Consider the following 18,666-nt stretch of genomic DNA (forward strand, 5'->3'; position numbering starts at 1 on the left):
ACCCTAGTTTGTAGACGCTATAACTTTTGCGCAAACCAATAAATATACGCTTATTGACATTTTTTTAACCAAAGACATGTGGCCGAATACATTTTGGCCTAAACGTATGACTAAAATTGAGTTTATTGGATTTTTTTATGACAAAAAGTAGAAAATATCATTTTTTTTCAAAATTTTCGGTCTTTTTCCCTTTATAGCGCAAAAAATAAAAACGGCAGAGGTGATCAAATACAATCAAAAGAAAGCTCTATTTGTGGGAAGAAAAGGACACAAATTTCGTTTGGGTACAGCATTGCATGACCGTGCAATTAGCAGTTAAAGCGACGCAGTGCCAAATTGTAAAAAGTGCTCTGGTCAGGAAGGGGGTAAATCCTTCCGGGGCTGAAGTGGTTAATGTGGAATGTATGTTTCTTGTTAAAGAACATTATTTTATCAAGTTGTTATGAGTAAAGTTCCACTTTTAGGCTATGTTTCCACTATTGCGTCCCCAAAGTCGCGCGATTTACACTGCAACTTTACAATGCGATTTATGTTGCGATTTGATGCGACTTTAAAAGCGACTTTGATGTTCTGAGATTTAGCCAGAGTGATGTAATTCCTTATCCTGCTTAGTTATTTCCCCTTCCTGTCTTCCACATGTACATCAATATAGGAAGTGATGTATTTGGGAGGAGCAGAGATCATGTGCTTCCGTGGAAGTCGCAACAAAGTCACGGTGTCAGAAATGTACATGCGACTGCATTGCGACTTAATACCTTTCTATGGAGAACAAGTCGCACCGAAGACGGAACAAAGTAGTGCAAGAACTTTTTTGGAGACGCTGCGAATTGAGTCGCACCAATTAGAATGGGGACCATTGAAAAACATGGGTTTTGACTTGTCATGCGACTTGACATTTGTCAAGTCGCAAAACAAGTCGCAGTAGTGGAAACAGAGCCTAAGTGTGCTCTCCCAGAGGCTCCCACAGAACCCTTCCCTGCACTATCCCTATAACAGCAGAAAAGGAGGCCGGGGATTTTCAAAGTTGCGCTAGTCTTGCAAGAACAGCATACCCTGGCTGCAATCTGGTCATAGTATGTATACAGATTGTGAAAGAAATGGTAGATTCTTTATAAAACTGTATTCTATTTTGTATGTTTTCCTTATGTATTGCATATTGCACTCATTGTGCACATGGCACTAATCATGTTTTGCACATATCCACATTCTTAGCCTGCCTGCGTTACTCCCCTTGTTACCTGAAAAGTAAATTTGTAATATTAATAGGATACCTGCATTAGTGTGTGTCTAAAAACCTTCAGACAAGAGTATATATTTGTAAAGTTGCTGTTTGTACTGCAGTGTGTACAGTATTATGAATTTGGAACCCCTGATCAATATGAGGATAGGAGTTGCTTATCTATAAAATTTCCAGAATAGTATATTAACTGTTATTACCTTACAAAAGAACACGGTAGGAAAATAAGCAAGCCATTAAGATATAGCTGCATGCAAGTAGCTACTAGAAAACATTACAGATAATTATTTTTGACCATGATTTAACTTTAATGGTCCCACATTCTGTGCAAGAATTATTGCAGAGTCTAAACAAAACATGTGTCTAACGCAAGGATCACAAAATATGAATTTGTATAGTTATTTATATATAAATCTAACAATGAAAAGGTGTACAATTGAACCTAGCCACCCTATTGCCTGTCTTATAGGTGACTGACAACAAAATATAGCCACATATGTTAAACTGATGATGTAGAAATCAGCTGCCAAAACAATGCTCTCCCTCTGAGACTGATTTTTTTTTATTTCAACAGTTGTAAGATTGGCAGAGTAATTGTAGTAGCTAATTTGCCCTTCCTCTAAAGGCTCACCTGCAAATATCTACATTAAATTAAATTCAAAATAAAGAAGAGAAAGTGTGTAAATAGTGAAAGTTATATAAAAATGTGTTCAAGTCAGAGGTGTGGCGGATGGTGCCAGGGCAGTGCTTAATGGTGGAGTCCCAGCCCCCCCGTAACTTTATCATCAGCAGTGAGAGATTATACATCTAGACTGGGTGGTCGCTCGCAGGGTCAAAACCACCTGGTTGTCTAAACTATAAACACTTGCTTCCTTTCAGGGAGGGGGAAGGTGAGGGGAGTTGCTTTTTTTTTCTGCTTTGGGGGAAGTTTTTGTTTGGTGTGGAAATTTTGGTTAGGGAAAAATATTTGCTTGGATTTGAAGGAGGGTGAGGTACTTAATTAGAGAAGGAGGGAGGACTTTATGCTTGGGGGGCTGATTCAGATGGGAGGATTTATTTCACATGCTGAGGAGCTTAATAGGTGCTGGGGGTGAGGGTATTCTGTGGAATAATTCTGCACTCTGTACACAGGACCTTACATTGCATACCCATAAGTGCTGCACTCTGCAACATGTGTTAAGTACTTCTTACAACTGCACTTTGTACACTGGGAGTGCAGTGGTCAGGAACACACAGCACAGCATACAGAGTGCAGCAGTCAGGAGTATGAAATGTACAGCACAGCATACAGAGTGCAGCAGTCAGGAGTATGCAACATACAGCACAGCATAAACAATGCAGCTTTTAGGAGTATGTAGTGGACAGTGTATGTTACATATGCCTGACCACTATACTCTAAACGCTATGCTATATGATACATACATACCTGTGTGCTCTAATCTATACATTACATACTCTTCATCACTGCACCCTTTACAATGGGACATGTGTTACATACTCCTGAGCACTGAACTTTACTTTTACTTTTAACCCCTGCTCTCTGGGCTGTTATTTACATACTTTTGGCCCCTGAAAACTGTACATTACATACTCCAAACACCTGCATGATAAACACTATTCTGTACATTACATTCTTCTGACTAAAGCGTTTATTGTCTCTAGTTGCTACTGTAAGTGTAGTGCTTAACTCGTATTAACTTCATTAACTCCATTAGCTTTATTAACTTAGTTTCTTAGCCCTACAAATATCCAAGCAGCTATACAGCCACTGTACCACCCCCCCACCCCCATCGTTGTCACCACCCAGGAGAGCCTGGTAGCGATGTGACCGGTGGCCTTGGCTTTCCTGCACACAGTGAGAGGAACTGATATTGTTCTTCCCACTGTTTGGCGTCAGAAACTGGAATGGAGTGTGAAAATCATTACTGGCTTGTACAGCAGCTGATCGCATCGATCTTGGTTTGATCAACTGACCCCAGATCTTTCAGCTTTCAGTGCTGTCGTGTTTTAAATGATGATTACTCAATCATGCAACACTGTACCCATATGGATTTTTTATCATTTGTTTTCACGCAAATAGAGCTTTCTTTTGGTGGTATTTAATCACCACTTTTTTTTTTGCACTATAAATGAAAAAAGACTGAAAATTTTGGGGAAAAAAGCGTGTTTTTCTTAGTTTCTGTTATAAAACTTTGCAAATAAGTAACTTTTCTTCATACATTTTTACTAAAATTTATACTGCTATGTTTCTTTGGTAAAAATAACCCAAGTCAGTCTATATTATTTGGTGTTTGTGAAAGTTGTAGAGTCTATAAGATATGGTACCAATCATTTAAAATTGATCACACCTGATGCACTGATCTAATTTCTTGAGGTTCTAAATGCCAGGGCAGTACAAATATCCACCAAATAACCCTTTTTGGAAAGTAGCCAGTCCAAGGTATTTAGTAAGAGGCATGGTGAGTTTTTTGAAGTTGTATTTTTTCCCACACTTTGGAAGATGAAGAAATGTAAAAAAAGTGGGTTATTTTCACAAAAATGTCATATTAACAAGTTATTTCTCACACACAGCATTGGCATACTTGCAACTACACCCCAAAACTCATTCTGCTACTCCACCTGCGTATGGGGATACCACATGTGTGAGACTTTTTCACAGCCTAGCCATAAAGAGAGGCCCAACATCCAAGGAGCACTTTCAGGCATTATCCACTTCGAGACTAGGCCTCCTTCTGACACTTTTTGTTTACAAGTACAACTCTGTATTTTTGCTATAAACTTACTTAAAACCCCCAAATATTATATATATATATATATATTTTAGCAGATGCCCTAGAGTATTAAAAGGTGGGCTTTGCAAATTTTGTATTTTGCACAGCGGTTTTTCGAACACAATTTTACACACTAACACAAAAATACACTTTAATGATATTTAATGCACTCAAACACAAATATAATACCCAATTTTTTATAAAATATGTTGTTGCGCCAGATAAATAGATACCAAACATGTCATGCTTTAAAATTGCACACACTTGTGAAATGGCGCCAAACTTTGTTATTTAAAAAATCTCCATAGGCAACGCTTTATAAGCCTTTATAGGTTACCAGTTTAGAGTTACAGAGGAGGTCTGGTGCTAGAATTATTTCTCTCAGCAGGTGGTGCTGTAACATTTTGGCAAGGAAGTGCAGAGCTGAGACAGCATAGTGTGTGTGTGTGTATGTGTGTGTGTGTGTGTGTGAGGAGTGCGGGAGCTGAGGATTGTGACTCCCCACTGAGACCAGGAGAGTTGGCAGGGACTGGAGTCCGAGGAGGCGGCTGAGACCAGGGATCCAGGGACAGTGAGCGGCGGCAGGCACAGACCATCGTGAAGGTGGAGCGGGAATGACAGGGGAAAGTGTCACCCCCACAGACTGTGATAGAGGAGGTGGGTGTGTAACCAGAGGGATGGGGACCGGGACACTAAGAAAGACAGGCTGACTGGGAGAGGCAGCGGGTAAGTGGACTGGAGGAGGAGGAGTGTGACAGGCAGACCAGGGAAGCGGCGGGAGCAGTGAGAGACAGGCTGCCCGGTGGAGTGAAGGTCTTTCAAGCCCTGCAAGTGTCAGATTACAGGGGCAGTGAACAGGAGCAGAGCGAACAGAGTGACACAGCTATCAGAAAAGACTGACTGACAGGCTGACTGTGTTAGTGAGGACCTGAGTATTGTAGAGTAATATTGAACAATTAGGGGGGTACCTCTAGTGCCTGGGAGTATCTTTTATTCCCTAGGAGTACCATAGTACCTGGGAGTACCTTAACACCTGGGAGTAACTTAATACCTGGGAATACCTTAGCTCCTGGGAGTACCTTAGTTCCTGGGAGTACCTTAGTTCCTGGGAGTAACTTAGTACCTGGGAGTAACTTAGTACCTGGGAGTACCTTAGCACCTTGGAGTAACTTAGTACCTGGGAGTAACTTAGTACCTGGGAGTACCTTAACACCGGGGAGTACCTTAACACCTAGGAGTAAATTAATACTTGAGAGTAATCTAAATTAATACCTGGGAGTAACTTAGTACTTGGGGGTAATTTAATACCTGGGAGTACCTTAATACCTGGGAGTACCTTAGTACCTGGGAGTAACTTAATACCGGGTAGTGTAGGATACCAATAGTAAGTCTTTCTTATTATCCCAACTAGAATAGAGGGTATAATGTCCAACAGGATTGGTGATGCCACTCAGTGCACATCATGTATGCGTTGATGAGCCAATCAAGGGCGAATACTGCTGTGCAAGATGTGAGTGAGTTGTTTCTCTGGAAGCTCAAATCCTAATTCTTGAGAATTAGGTGGCAACACTGGGAAGCATTGGCAACCTGGAAAAGACCTTGGACATTACCCAGCAGGTACTGGCAGGGGCCAGTGAAGAGGAGGTTGGAGACATGGAGGCACAGGAGTCATATCCCAATTGGTGGATTCCCCAACTAGAAAGAATGCCCTGCTAGATTTATTAATTACGAACGATCCTAGTCTGATCTCAGATGTGGAAATGCGGGACAACTTGGGATCTAGCGATCATAGGATGATCACATTTAATGTAAAACTTAGAAAAAGGAGGCACAAGGGAAGCACAGGAACACTGAATTTCAAACAAGCCAATTTTTCTAAACTGCGGTCATTACTACATGACATCATTTGGGACCAAATCCTAGATGCATTGAACATGGAAGAAAAATGGGAATGCTTTAGGAGCATATTAAACAAAGGTATCACACTGTGCATTCTAATGGGCAATAAATATAGAAGACAGAAGGAGAAACCTGGTTGGATAAACCGTAATGTTAAAAGCCTCATCAAAGAGAAAAAAATGGCCTTTAAACAATATAAAGGGGATGGGTCAGGACAGCATTCCAACACTACAAGGAATGCGATAAGAAGTGACACAAGAGACATATAGCGGAGGAGAGTAAAAAAAAAATCAAAAGAAATTTTTTAGATACATTAGCAGTAAAAAGGCAAAATTAAAGCACATTGCCCACATAAAAGACGAGGATGGGAGGATGGTTACTGATGAGGCAACTGTACTAAATGCCTTCTTATCCTCAGTTTTAACGCAGGAAATGGAGGGATATATCGACCGTGACAGTACTGTTAGTGACACATCACAGGACATATCCTCGTGGCTAACAGAAGCCAAAGTGAAGGAAAGACTAGATAAACTGAATACAAATAAATCACCAGGACCAGATGGCTTACACCCGAGAGTCCTCAGAGAATTCAGTCAGGTTATAGTCAGACCATTGTCCCTGATCTTTGTGGACAGCATACTGACAGGATTTGTACTAGCTAATTGGAGAAAAGCCAATGTGGTAACAATATTCCAAAAAAGACAGAGACAAATCCCTGGAAACTACAGGCCAGTCAGCCTAACATCAACCGTTGGTAAATTATTAGCAACGGTAATAATAAACGAGGGGATGATAAGGGACTATATCCAAAAATTTACTGAGGAAAAAAATATATAAATAATTATCAGCATGGCTTTACGAAAGGTCGTTCTTGCCAGCCCAATCTGTTAACATTCTACGAGGAAGTGAGCTGCCATCTAGACAGGAGAAGGCCTGTAGATTTAGTGCACTTGGATTTTGCAAAGGCATTCGATACAGTCTCCCATAAGCACTTAATTCACAAGCTGAGGTCAACAGGCGTGGACCTTAAGGTTTGTTCTTGGGTAAAAAGCTGGTTACAGGGGCGTGTTCAAAGTGTAGTGAATGACGTATACTGCAACTGGTCTGGAGTGGTAAGTGGGGTACCCCAAGGTTCGGTCTTGGGACCAATTCTATTCAATTTATTCATAAATGATATAAAGGATGGGATAAATAGCTCAATCTTAGTTTTTGCGGACGACACAAAAATAAGTAGGACAATAACTTCACATCAGGATATAGGAATTTTACAGAAAGTCCTGAGCAAAATAATGGAGTGCACGAATACATAGCAAATGAGGTTTAATGTGAAAAAACGAAAAGTAGTGCACTGGGAGGCAAAAAACATAAATGCAAACTACTCACTTGGGGGAGAACCGCTGGGGAAATCAAAGATGGAGAAAGATCTGGGGGTTCTAGTAGATGACAGATTGAGCAATAGCATGCAATGTCAAGCTGCAGCTAGACATAGCCAGCAGAATATTAGCATGCATAAAAAAGGGGATATACTCCAGAGATAGAACAATAATCCTGCCACTTTATAAAACTCTGGTTAGACCACATCTGGAGTATTCTCTCCAGTTCTGGTCCTCAGAAGGCATGTGCTGGCAGTGGAGAGTCCAAAGAAGGGCAACAAAACTAATAAGGCGACTGGAGGATCTCCATTACGAGGAGCGACTACAAACACTAAAAATATTCTCCCTGGAGAAACAACGCTTAAGAGGAGATATGATAGCGATTTACAAATGCCTCAATGGCGATCCCAGCATAGGAAAAAAAACAATTCAGTCTCAAGGAGTGTAAAAGGACACTGGGACACATTATGAGATTGGAGGAGAAGCGGTTTAACCTTAAACTGTGCAGGGGGCATTTACTGTCAGGGAAATAAGTATGTATTCTTATATCTCTTATATCTCTTATATCTCTTCCACAATTGGTGGTGGCTGTGGGGAGTACACAACATACAGAGATATGGGAAATAGTTATAGAGACTGACGGATGGGCTTGTGTCTTTTTTCAACCTTACCTACTATGTAACTATGTAATGTTTGCGGCAATACTTCACATGTGTGGTACATGTGAGCATGGGGGGAAGGGGGTGCTTTACATCCTTTATTGTTGGGACACTGGTACACTGACAAATGTTTCTGTGCACTTGCACACTGACAGATGATGATCATCCATGGAAGAAACACTGACAGATGTTAACAATCCACTAGAGACACTGACATATGTTAATGTTGCAATTAAACGCTATTGCAGATGTTTTCATGCACTAGTACACTGAGACAGATGTTTTGTGTATTGGTACAGATGCTGACGGGACACTGGTACAGATGTTGATGGGACATTTGGACAGGTACAGATGGTACTTGGTGTACTCTGTGCGATCCCTGTGTATCCGAATGCTAAAATCATCAGTAACACAGAGAACGTGACAGGCTGCAGCACCCCCCCTGCACTGAGCTCAGTGGGGGAGCCGACACAGAGACACGTGTCTCTGTTTACACTGTGTGATTGTTGTGACTGGACTCAGCCATCACATGATCGGGAGGGCCAATCACAGCATCCATGTCCCGATCTGTGATGTGCTTTGAACTAGGGCCCCGAGGCCACCCGAGGCACACATTCTCACAGGATATATGGGTACGTCCAGTTAGAACAGCAAAGCTCCCACCCAGTGTTCAGTGGCTGGGTAGGAAGCGATTAAAGTGTTGCCTGTGGATTATTTAATGTACCTTAGTTCAACTCCATTCCATGGGCATGCACAATATTTAAGTGAAACATGTTTGGCTCTATTTACCTGGCGTAACATAAAATTTTTTTTATTTTACCAAAGAAATTTGTATTATGTTGTGTCTGTGTTCACTAACATTTATTTAAGTGAATTAAAAAAAACTGTGTTGAAAACTTTGTGTGTGTGAAACACTGCTGTGCAAATATAGGACAAAAAAAATGCAACCCCTACCATTTTATGTCCCAGGTTCTGTACTTAAAAAAATATATGGGGTATATAATGTTTGGTGGTCCTAAATCATTTTCTAGCAAAAAATGCTGATTTTTACATGTATGTGAGAAATGTCAGAATTGGCCTGGGAGTCAACTGGTTAGAAAAGTTCTTATTTAAGTTAGGTTCAGACAAATCGTTGGATCTCTGTCTATTCTCGGTGCAGAATAGACAGAGATCACTTTTTTTATACGATCCTTTGTCTTGAAGTTTATATGTATATTTTAGAATAGGAGTGTTCCCCCAAGAGGTTTTTAAGCAGCTAAATGATCAATTCAGAATGTATAAAAAGATCTTTATATGTAATCAACAGTAAAATATGGCCATGGGACATAAAACATTTACAAAGAATGCAAAATTGCAAACATATAGATACACAGCATTCTATTACAGTGGTTGCTATGTCACAGACCCCAACGTGTTTCGACCTATTCAATCACAGTCTTCTTCTGGGGAATCGTTTGCTCTAAAAGATACATATAGCAGTTTAAAAAGAAACTATTTTCATTGTGCACCAAATTACATGTAAACCATGATGTCATATTTACCGCTGGAAGCTGAAATGGATCGCCTCATAACCAGAAAATTAAAAAACAGTTGGATGATCCAGTGGATTCCATGGCTATCTCCACTCTCCAAAGGAAGAAACACAGCCCAAGAGCCTTTCAAGGAACCACGTTTAATACCACCCCAGGGAGGAGGAGGAAAAGACGACACCTGAAATGGATTCCCAAATTCGATATAATAAGAAAAAATTCAATATAATAAGAAAAAAAGGGGGGTTGGTAAAGTAGACTATTTGTTCACTAATGGAAGTATATAGTATATTATATATTATAGAATAAATTAATTTTCTGGATGTTATCACAATTATATGAATCCTTATAAATAAGGTTGCGTAATTATTAATAGTTAGTGTAGACTAGGGATGAGCCGAACATCCCCCTGTTCGGTGCACACCAGAACATGCGAACAGGCAAAAAATGTGTTCGAACACGCGAACACCGTTAAAGTCTATGGGACACGAACATGAATAATCAAAAGTGCTAATTTTAAAGGCTTATATGCAAATTATTGTCATAAAAAGTGTTTGGGGACCTGGATCAATGCAAAAAAAAGTTTTAAAAACGGCCGTTTTTTCGGGAGCAGTGATTTTAATAATGCTTACAGTGAAACAATAAAAGTGTAATATTCCTTTAAATTTCGTACCTGGGGGTGTCTATAGTATGCCTGTAAAGGGGCGCATGTTTCCCGTGTTTAGAACAGTCTGACAGCAAAATGACATTTCAAAGGAAAAAAAGTCATTTAAAACTACTCGTGGCTATTATTGAATTGCCGGTCCGACAATACACATAAAAGTTCATTGATAAAAACGGCATGGGAATTCCCCACAGGGGAACCCCGAACCAAGATTTAAAAAAAAAATGGCGTGGGTTCCCCCTCAAAATCTATACCAGACCCTTCAGGTCTGGTATGGATTTTAAGAGCTACCCCGCGCTAAAATTTAAAAAAAATGGCGTGGGGTCCCCCCAAAAATCCATACCAGACCCTTATCCGAGCATGCAACCTGGCAGGCCACAGGAAAAGAGGGGGGGACGAGAGAGCGGCCCCCCGCCTGAACCGTACCAGGCCACATGCCCTCAACATTGGGAGGGTGCTTTGGGGTAGCCCAAAGTTACGTAACAGGTGACCCCGCCCCCTCTGATGTCACGGGGAATGCAACAGGGAAGTCCCCGTCAGGTCCCCGTGCATCAGAGGGGGGCGGGGTCACCAGCCCTCTGTTATTTAAGAACCGTCAGAAGACGAGAAGCGTCACACAGCGGGAGCCTCCCATCATGGTGGATGCGGAGCGGCCCGAGAAGAAGAAGGGAAGAAGACGCCACGGAGGAAGATGCTGGACGAGAACACCGGAGGAAGAACCAGAAGAACCAGAAGAAGAAGAAGATGGAGAAAACCGAGGGAAGATAGAAGAAAGAAGATAGAGGATAGAAGAGAAGAAGCATTTAAATAAAGGAGTTCTCAAAAACTGTCTCTTGTAATTTTTAACATTTTTGACACTTTTTTTTGTGAAATGGTAGGGGTACTTTTGTACCCCCTTACCATTTCACACAGGGGGAGGGCCCGGGATATGGGGGTCCCTTTGTTAAAGGGGCTTCCAGATTCCGATAAGCCCCCCACCCGTAAACCCCCACAACCACCGGACAAGGGTTGTGGGGATGAGGCCCTTGTCCCCATCAACATGGGGACAAGGTGCTTTGGGGGCTACCCCAAAGCACCCTCCCAATGTTGAGGGTATGTGGCCTGGTAAGGTTCAGAAGGGGGGGCTGCTATCTCGTCCCCCCTCTTTTCCTGCGGCCTGCCAGGTTGAGTGCTTGGATAAGGGTCTGGTATGGATTTTTGGGGGGACCCACGCCTTTTTGTTTTTTTAATTTTGGCGCGGGGTTCCCCTTAAAATCCATACTAGACCTGAAGGGTCTGGTATAGATTTTGAGGGGGATCCCATGCCATTTTTTTTTTAAATTTTGGCCGGGGTTCCCCTTAATATCCATACCAGACCTGAAGGGCCTGGTATGGAATTTAGGGGGCCCCTCCACGTCATGCCTTCCCAGTGGTAAATATTGATTGCCGATCTGCATACTGTCCACATGTTTTGTGATTTGACACCAGAATAGAACGCACCGCAGTCGCACAGCATTAAAATATACCATGCTGCGAGTCTGGCAGTTTACAAAATGGGTAGGCCTGGAAGGTTTCTCCGTTGGGAAGGGAAAAGATTTTTTCTTTCCTTATAAGGGGACAATAGGAACAATGTCCACACAGGAATGAACCCTGCTCCTAGATGCCCCCCTATATTCGCTCTGAACCAATCTGCCTTTCACAGATGTGGCTCTTTTGTAAGTGATGGCTGGAGTACTAGACACAAATTGTTGTACTTTAGGATCATCTGTAAGTATCATCCAACGTCTTTGAATTATTTCTTTAATTTGCTTGTGCTGCTTGGAAAAACGCATGAATAATCTAGTTGGATCAGGATTTAAGTTATTTTGGGGTTTGTGTTTATAGAGGAGTTCATGTCGTGACTTAGTGACTGTTCTATTGTATGCTTTACACAAACAAGAGCGGCTATACCCTCTTTCCAATAGCCTGTTCTGGAGTCTACCTGCCTCTTCTCCGAAGAGGGTATCATAGGAACAGTTTTTGCGAAGGCGCAGATACTGCCCATATAGAATAGAATTTTTTAAAGTGGTTGGATGGAAACTATCAGCATGCATGCAGCACTGTGTTCCCAGCAATGCTTTTATGGAACCGAGTGCTGCATAGTTTCCACTCAGGATCACAATAGACCCGAATGTCAAGAAAGGCAATACTTTTCTTGTCAGACCATGGTAATTTAAGATTGAGGTCATTAACATCTTAAAGAATTCAAACAGAGTTTTCTCTGACCCCTCCCATATGACGAAGTCGTTGTCGATGTATCGGAGCCATGTAGAGACATAAGGCTCACATACGCGGCAAGGTCCTCATCACTGAGAAGGGATCGTTCGCACTCCCCCAGGTACAGATGAAATCATTAAGGGCCCTATCATAGTCGGAGCCCTGTTGGAGGACCCTAAAAATCCAACAGTTTGTGGGGTTTTTTCTGTTTTTTGTGGGTTTTTTTCTGTTTTTTGTGGTTTTTTCTGTTTTCTCCCCTATTTTTTTAAGCTGGCAAGACAGGGAATTGTTTTGAAGTGAAGTTTTTGTTCATGTCTTCTTTTATGTTTTGTTTTTGTGTATCTGCTCCACCTTTTCGGTGGTTGTGTGTTTGTGGTGTCATCCTCGGAACTGCGCGGTTGGCAGACCTGGGGACACTCCGAAACAGGCTCCACCAAAATGTAACGTTTGTAGGTGGGTAAATGTTTTTCTTCAGCATACTGTATGGCTCTGTGTGCCTCTGGACTTCACTTGTGCTCCTAGGCCTCCATCTAGTGGCAAATTTCTGAATTACAGTCATGTCCTTGAATATTAGCATCATCTCCTGGAATGTCAGGGGTTTGAATTCAAAATTCAAGAGAGCTTTGGTGCTGAAATTTTTACAGGCCCAACATCCTCACATAATGTTTTTACAGGAAACTCATTTACTAGGCAATAAAATTTTAGCCATGAAACGTCCCTGGATACACAAAGCCATACATGCCACTTATTCCTCTTATGCTAGAGGGGTGTCTATCTTGTTGCACAAGTCCTTACCTTGCTCCATAGAAACGGTGATTACAGATCCTGGGGGCAGATACTTAGTGGTAATAATTGAAGTTTATTTCCGCAGGTTGGCCCTGGTAAATGTATATATTTCCCCTCCTTTTACAGGGAATATTCTGTATGAGGTGTTGGAGAAATTGGCACCACGTGCTCCATTTCAGTTGTTGGTGGCCGGGGATTTTAATAATATTATTAATTATACGTTAGATACGTCCAATCCACATAGGGCTCCGAACCACGTCTTACAGAGATCTGGCGGTGGAAGCATCCCACGGACAGATGCTATTCTTATTTGTCCTTGGAACATGCTACGTCCTCCAGAATAGACCTGGCGTTCACCAATGGGACATTATTATCACTGGTGACTGGGGTGGCCTATCTTCCAGGAGGCTTATCAGATCCCACCCCACTGCAGATTACCTTGCAGCTGGGCTCCCGGAGCTCAAGGAGAGTTTGGTGTTTGTCACCTAGATGGGTTGATGAACTCACTGTGGAGGAGATGCTGAAACCGCACATTGATACATATTGGCAGATTAATGAAGGATCAGCAATGTTACACACTGAGTGGGAGGCCTTCAAGGCCACAACTCGGGGGGTATACATATCAGCGATAAAAGCACTGAGAACAGAACAGAATAGTGTAGGAAAACAACTTCAGGACAAAGAGCAAGAATGTGCTAAGGCACATGCTGATTCGCCCTCCCCTGCCACGTTGGCTCAGTTGCAGTTCGCAAGGAGGAATATATCTCTCCATTATCATGATGTGATTACTTGCCAGTTGCAAAGGAGTGCAGCAAGAGTCTTTGAAAAAGGAGATAAAAATGGTAAACTATTAGCTTTACTGACGGCAGGGGACACATCCTCGACAGTAGTTCCCTGCATAATGTCTCCATCTGGACAAATATTGAGAGACGGAGAAGACATCATACGGGAGTTTGTGTCCTTCTATAGATCACTGTACTCCCCTATAGATTAATACGACACTGAGGACCTTAGATACACCTTGGGGGCCCTGCAGTTGCCTGGGCTGCCAGAGGAATCTAGCAGTTTTCTGGATGTTGAGTTCATGGAGGAAGAGGTAGCCTCGGTAGTAGGGTCATTCCCTAGTGTTAGGGCTCCTGGACCCGACAGTCTGCCAATTGAGTGGTACTGACATTACTCGGAGACCTTGGTGCCCAGACTGCTTCAATTATACACAGACTTTTTTCAAAAGGGAAGCCTCCCCCTCTCCTTTTATGAGGCTCACATTGTATTGTTGGCTAAGCCAGATAAGGACCCATTACAGTGTTCATCATATAGGCCCATTTCTTTATTAAATATGGACTTCAGAATACTCACCAAACTGTTAGCTACTAGATTGATGTTGGTCCTGCATCAGGTTATCTCCCCAGACCAGTGGGTTTATGCCCAAAAAGGCCATGGATATTAACTTGCGCAGAGTTTTCACCCACACTCAGCTGGGCCCAGATATTTCCAGCGGTGGAATACTGGTCTTTCTAGATCTGGAAAAGGCCTTTGATTACGTGGATTGGAATTACATGAGGGTGGTATTGGAGGTACTTGGATTTGGTCCTAGGTTCCGGAAGTGGATCGACATTCTATATCATTGTCCTACAGCAGCCATAAAGTTGAACAATATGTTATCCGAATTTTTTCCAATATATAGGGGCACTCGCCAAGGATGCCCTTTATCCCCGGGTCTTTTCTCTATCATGATCAAGCCCTTGGCAGCAGCCTTGCGAGCCTCTGAGGAGGTACAAGGGATAACGGCGGGCAGCCTGACTGAAAAAACGGCACTGTATGCAGATGATATGGTTGTTTTTTTGCGAGACTCCAAGAATTCCCTGTCGGCAGCCTTAGACATCCTAAATTCCTTTGCTCGCTTTTCGGGTCTGAGGGTCAACTGGGGGAAATCCCAGATTCTATCACTCAAGACGCCATCCCCCAGATGTGAGATTCCCACAGATTGTCCTTTGCAGAGGGTAGAGGTGATTAAATATCTGGGGTTACACATATCCAACTCTGTATCAGACTTTATTGCTTTGGATGTCGATCCACTTCTGACTAAACTAAAGTCCAGTCTACAGGCACGGCAGAATTTACCTTTGACACTCATAGGTAGGGTGAACTTAGTGAAAATGTAATTTTTGCCTCTGTTTCTGTAAATATTTCGGAATTCCCCTGTTTGGATTCCGAGATATATATTCAAAAGAATAGATCAGCTCATAATGACTTTCCTGTGGCAGGGACGACACCTACGCATTAAACTTCGGGTGCTACAGCATGCCGTGGAAACAAAGGGGATTGGCGGTCCCAGACTTTCATAGATATTTCTTAGCGGGTCAGCTAGTAATTGTACCTAGGTGGTTTGTTATGCCTGAGGACAACACTGCTAACACTCTAGAGGCAGCGGTTGTTGGTTCTTATGAGGCACTGTAACATCTCCCGTTTCAGGGTTTCAGGTCTCCGTATAGACTCACGATATCCATACGTGCGACTAGTAGGGCATGGGTGGCAGTGACCAAGATGGGCAATTCTTCTGAGATTTCTCCTCACACACCAGTCTGGAAGCATCCTAAATTAACATACTTTTATGAGCACCCAGATCCGATCCTCTGGACTAAATTTGGTATTAAGACACTGAAAGACATAGTGGGTGGTGGAGAACTTCTACAGTTTGACGCTCTTAAAACTAAGTTCTTCCCAACACTCACCTGTTCCGTTATCTTCAGCTCAGGCATGCATACAATGTCCAATTTGGAAATAATGGAATTACCCTGAAAATTAGTGATATTGAGTCTTTACTGAGGGAGGACACTTTGGACAAGGCCTTGTCTACAATATACAAATAACTGTTCGGTGAGGGGGGAGATCTCCTTGCAAAGTGTAGGGCGATGTGGGGTGAGGTGTTCCCCCAGATGGACGGGATGACTGGGAGGATGTACGGAACATTAATTTTACTAGATTGGTTTCTGTTAGAGACCAACTCATTCAATTTAAATTCCTTCATCGCATATATCTTACTCCAGCTAGATTAGCTAGGATGTTCCCTACCCGGTCACCTGGTTGCTGGTGGTGCAGCTCCCTCACTGCTGATTTTATGCATATATTCTGCTCAAACATTGAAGCATTCAAGCATTTTGGAAGGGAGTTACAGAATGTATAGCAGAAGTAACAGCCATTCCTATACAGCCCACAATAGAGGTGTGCCTTTTGGGGCTGGTGGACAATCTAGCCCCAAAGAGAGTAACTCGTACTTTGCTAACAATCTGGTTCTATTACGCTAGAAAAATGATAGTGTTGTCATGGAAAAAGCCTAATCCTCCATCGGTCTCAGCGTGGAAGGGTGTGGTGAATAAGGCTGCACCTTTATACAAGGCTACATACATTAGCAGGGGCATACCACAAAAATTTGATAAAGTGTGGGGCAGTTGGAAGTTGGATGAATAGTGAAACTACGGTGGCGGATTGAGTGGTACCTAATGGAATATGCTTACAGTGGGCTTTAACATGTATGTAACTATCTGACATATCTTAAACTTTTTCATTGACTGATATTGTGATAAGGTGGCCTAATTACTATTATCTTAGTTTTTTTTTTTTTTTTTTCATTGAGCGAAGGTCTGGAGGAAGGAGGAGGGAGCCAATTCTGAAGAAATGTAAATAGTTTATTTTGTGTGTGGCCCAATGGGTCTTGTATGTACCTGTTATGTTATGTTAAAAGAGCAATAAATAAAACTTAAAAAAAAAAAAAAATCCAACAGGACGATCAATATTCTCTGGTTTTTGAGCCATTTCTGAGAACCTAAGCAAAGCTATAGATGCATATCTACAACCATATGTGTTAACTATGTCTTCCTTTGTGAGGGACACTATTCATCTTCTAAAGACAATTGAGGAATTGAAAATTTTTGATATAGAGGCTCTGTATAGCTTTATCCCTTGCAGTAAGGGAATAGCTGATATACAGAAAATCCTCCAACAGGGCTCCCGATACGATAGGGCCCTTAATGAATTCATACTCAAGGGTTTAGAATACATTCTCAACCGCAATTTTTTCACTTTTGATGGTTCCAAATACCTCCAGGTGCAGGGCGTAGCAATGGGGACATGCTGTGCCCCATCCTACACCAATCTGTACCTGGGGAAGTGGGAACGATCCCTTTTCAGTGATGAGAACCTTATCAATAGTGATGAGCCCATGGTTCGTGTCGAACGTAAGTCCGACTCGAACATCAGGTGTTCATTTGTTCTAAAACAAACCGAACATATGGGGCATTCACAGAAAATTTGAGTGCCGCGGAACGCCCCTTAATGCACTGCAAGATCGCAGTGCATTGCTGTATGATGATTGACCAAAGCATGCACCTGACCTGCATGCTTTGGCCAATCACAGCGTGCTCTGCTGAGAGAGCCATAATTGGCCAAGGGCAGGGTGCCTTTGGCCAATCATGGCTCAGGGGGACTAGTCCATGCCCTACACTAGCCCCACACTATATAAGGCTGCTTACAGAGCGTCCATGTGTAGTGTTGTTGGCATGGACAGAGACATAGCTTGAGTTATATTAAGTGGCAGTGTATTTGATATATATATATATATATATATATATATATATATATATATATATATATATATATATATAGTCATTTAGCATAGACTATAGATTCAGTGTTTACTCAATATATATATAATATCTCCTGAGTCGCATGGCTCACCTGGAATCTCCCACTGTGGCTGCTCCATTACAACCTGTGTTGCAGGCCATCCCTGCTGCTGCTCTAGTCTCTGTGCAGGCACCCTCCTCGAGTATTACTTCTATAAGAGGTATGTCTGGTTCAGCTCTGCATCCTCAGGGATTTGGGGGTGATCCAGTCCAATTCAGAGGGTTTCTCAACCAGGTTGATATATACTTTGAGATGCTGCCCCAAGCATTTCCCACGGACAGAAGCAAAGTAGGTTTCGTGATATCTTTGCTTTCTGAGTGAGCCTTGGCCATGCGCATCTCTAATGTGTTTCATGTTTCCTTATTGAAACCTTTGGTCTGCAACTGCTTTACCACCTCAGTGCCATGTCCTCACCCTATACAGATTGAGAACCATGAGGAGTATTAAGTACAATCCATTGTTGACTCCCATAGGTTCCGTGGGCGCATACAGTACCTGGTGCATTAGAAGGAGTACGGTCCAGAGGAACGGTCTTGGGTCTCATCCTCGGATGTACATGCCCCTGTCCTTCTCTGTGATTTCCATAGATGTTTTCCCCTCAAGCCCAGTGGTCAACTGAGGGGGAGGGGTCATTGAGAAGGGGGTGCAGTCAGGGCTAGGCTCAGCCCTTCCTTCTCTGAGCTGGCCGCTCAGCTGTCGGCTAATTGCCAGCTCATTTCTCTCCACAGTGACTCAGCTGTTGATGATCTACTTATCAGTCCTGCCTACTTAAAGCTGTCCAGCTCACTTCATCTCTGCCTTCACCTTTGGTCACATCTCTGAGACTTTCT

This window comes from Aquarana catesbeiana, linkage group LG03 (assembly GCF_042186555.1).
Source record: "Aquarana catesbeiana isolate 2022-GZ linkage group LG03, ASM4218655v1, whole genome shotgun sequence".
In the NCBI taxonomy this organism is placed as follows: domain Eukaryota; kingdom Metazoa; phylum Chordata; class Amphibia; order Anura; family Ranidae; genus Aquarana; species Aquarana catesbeiana.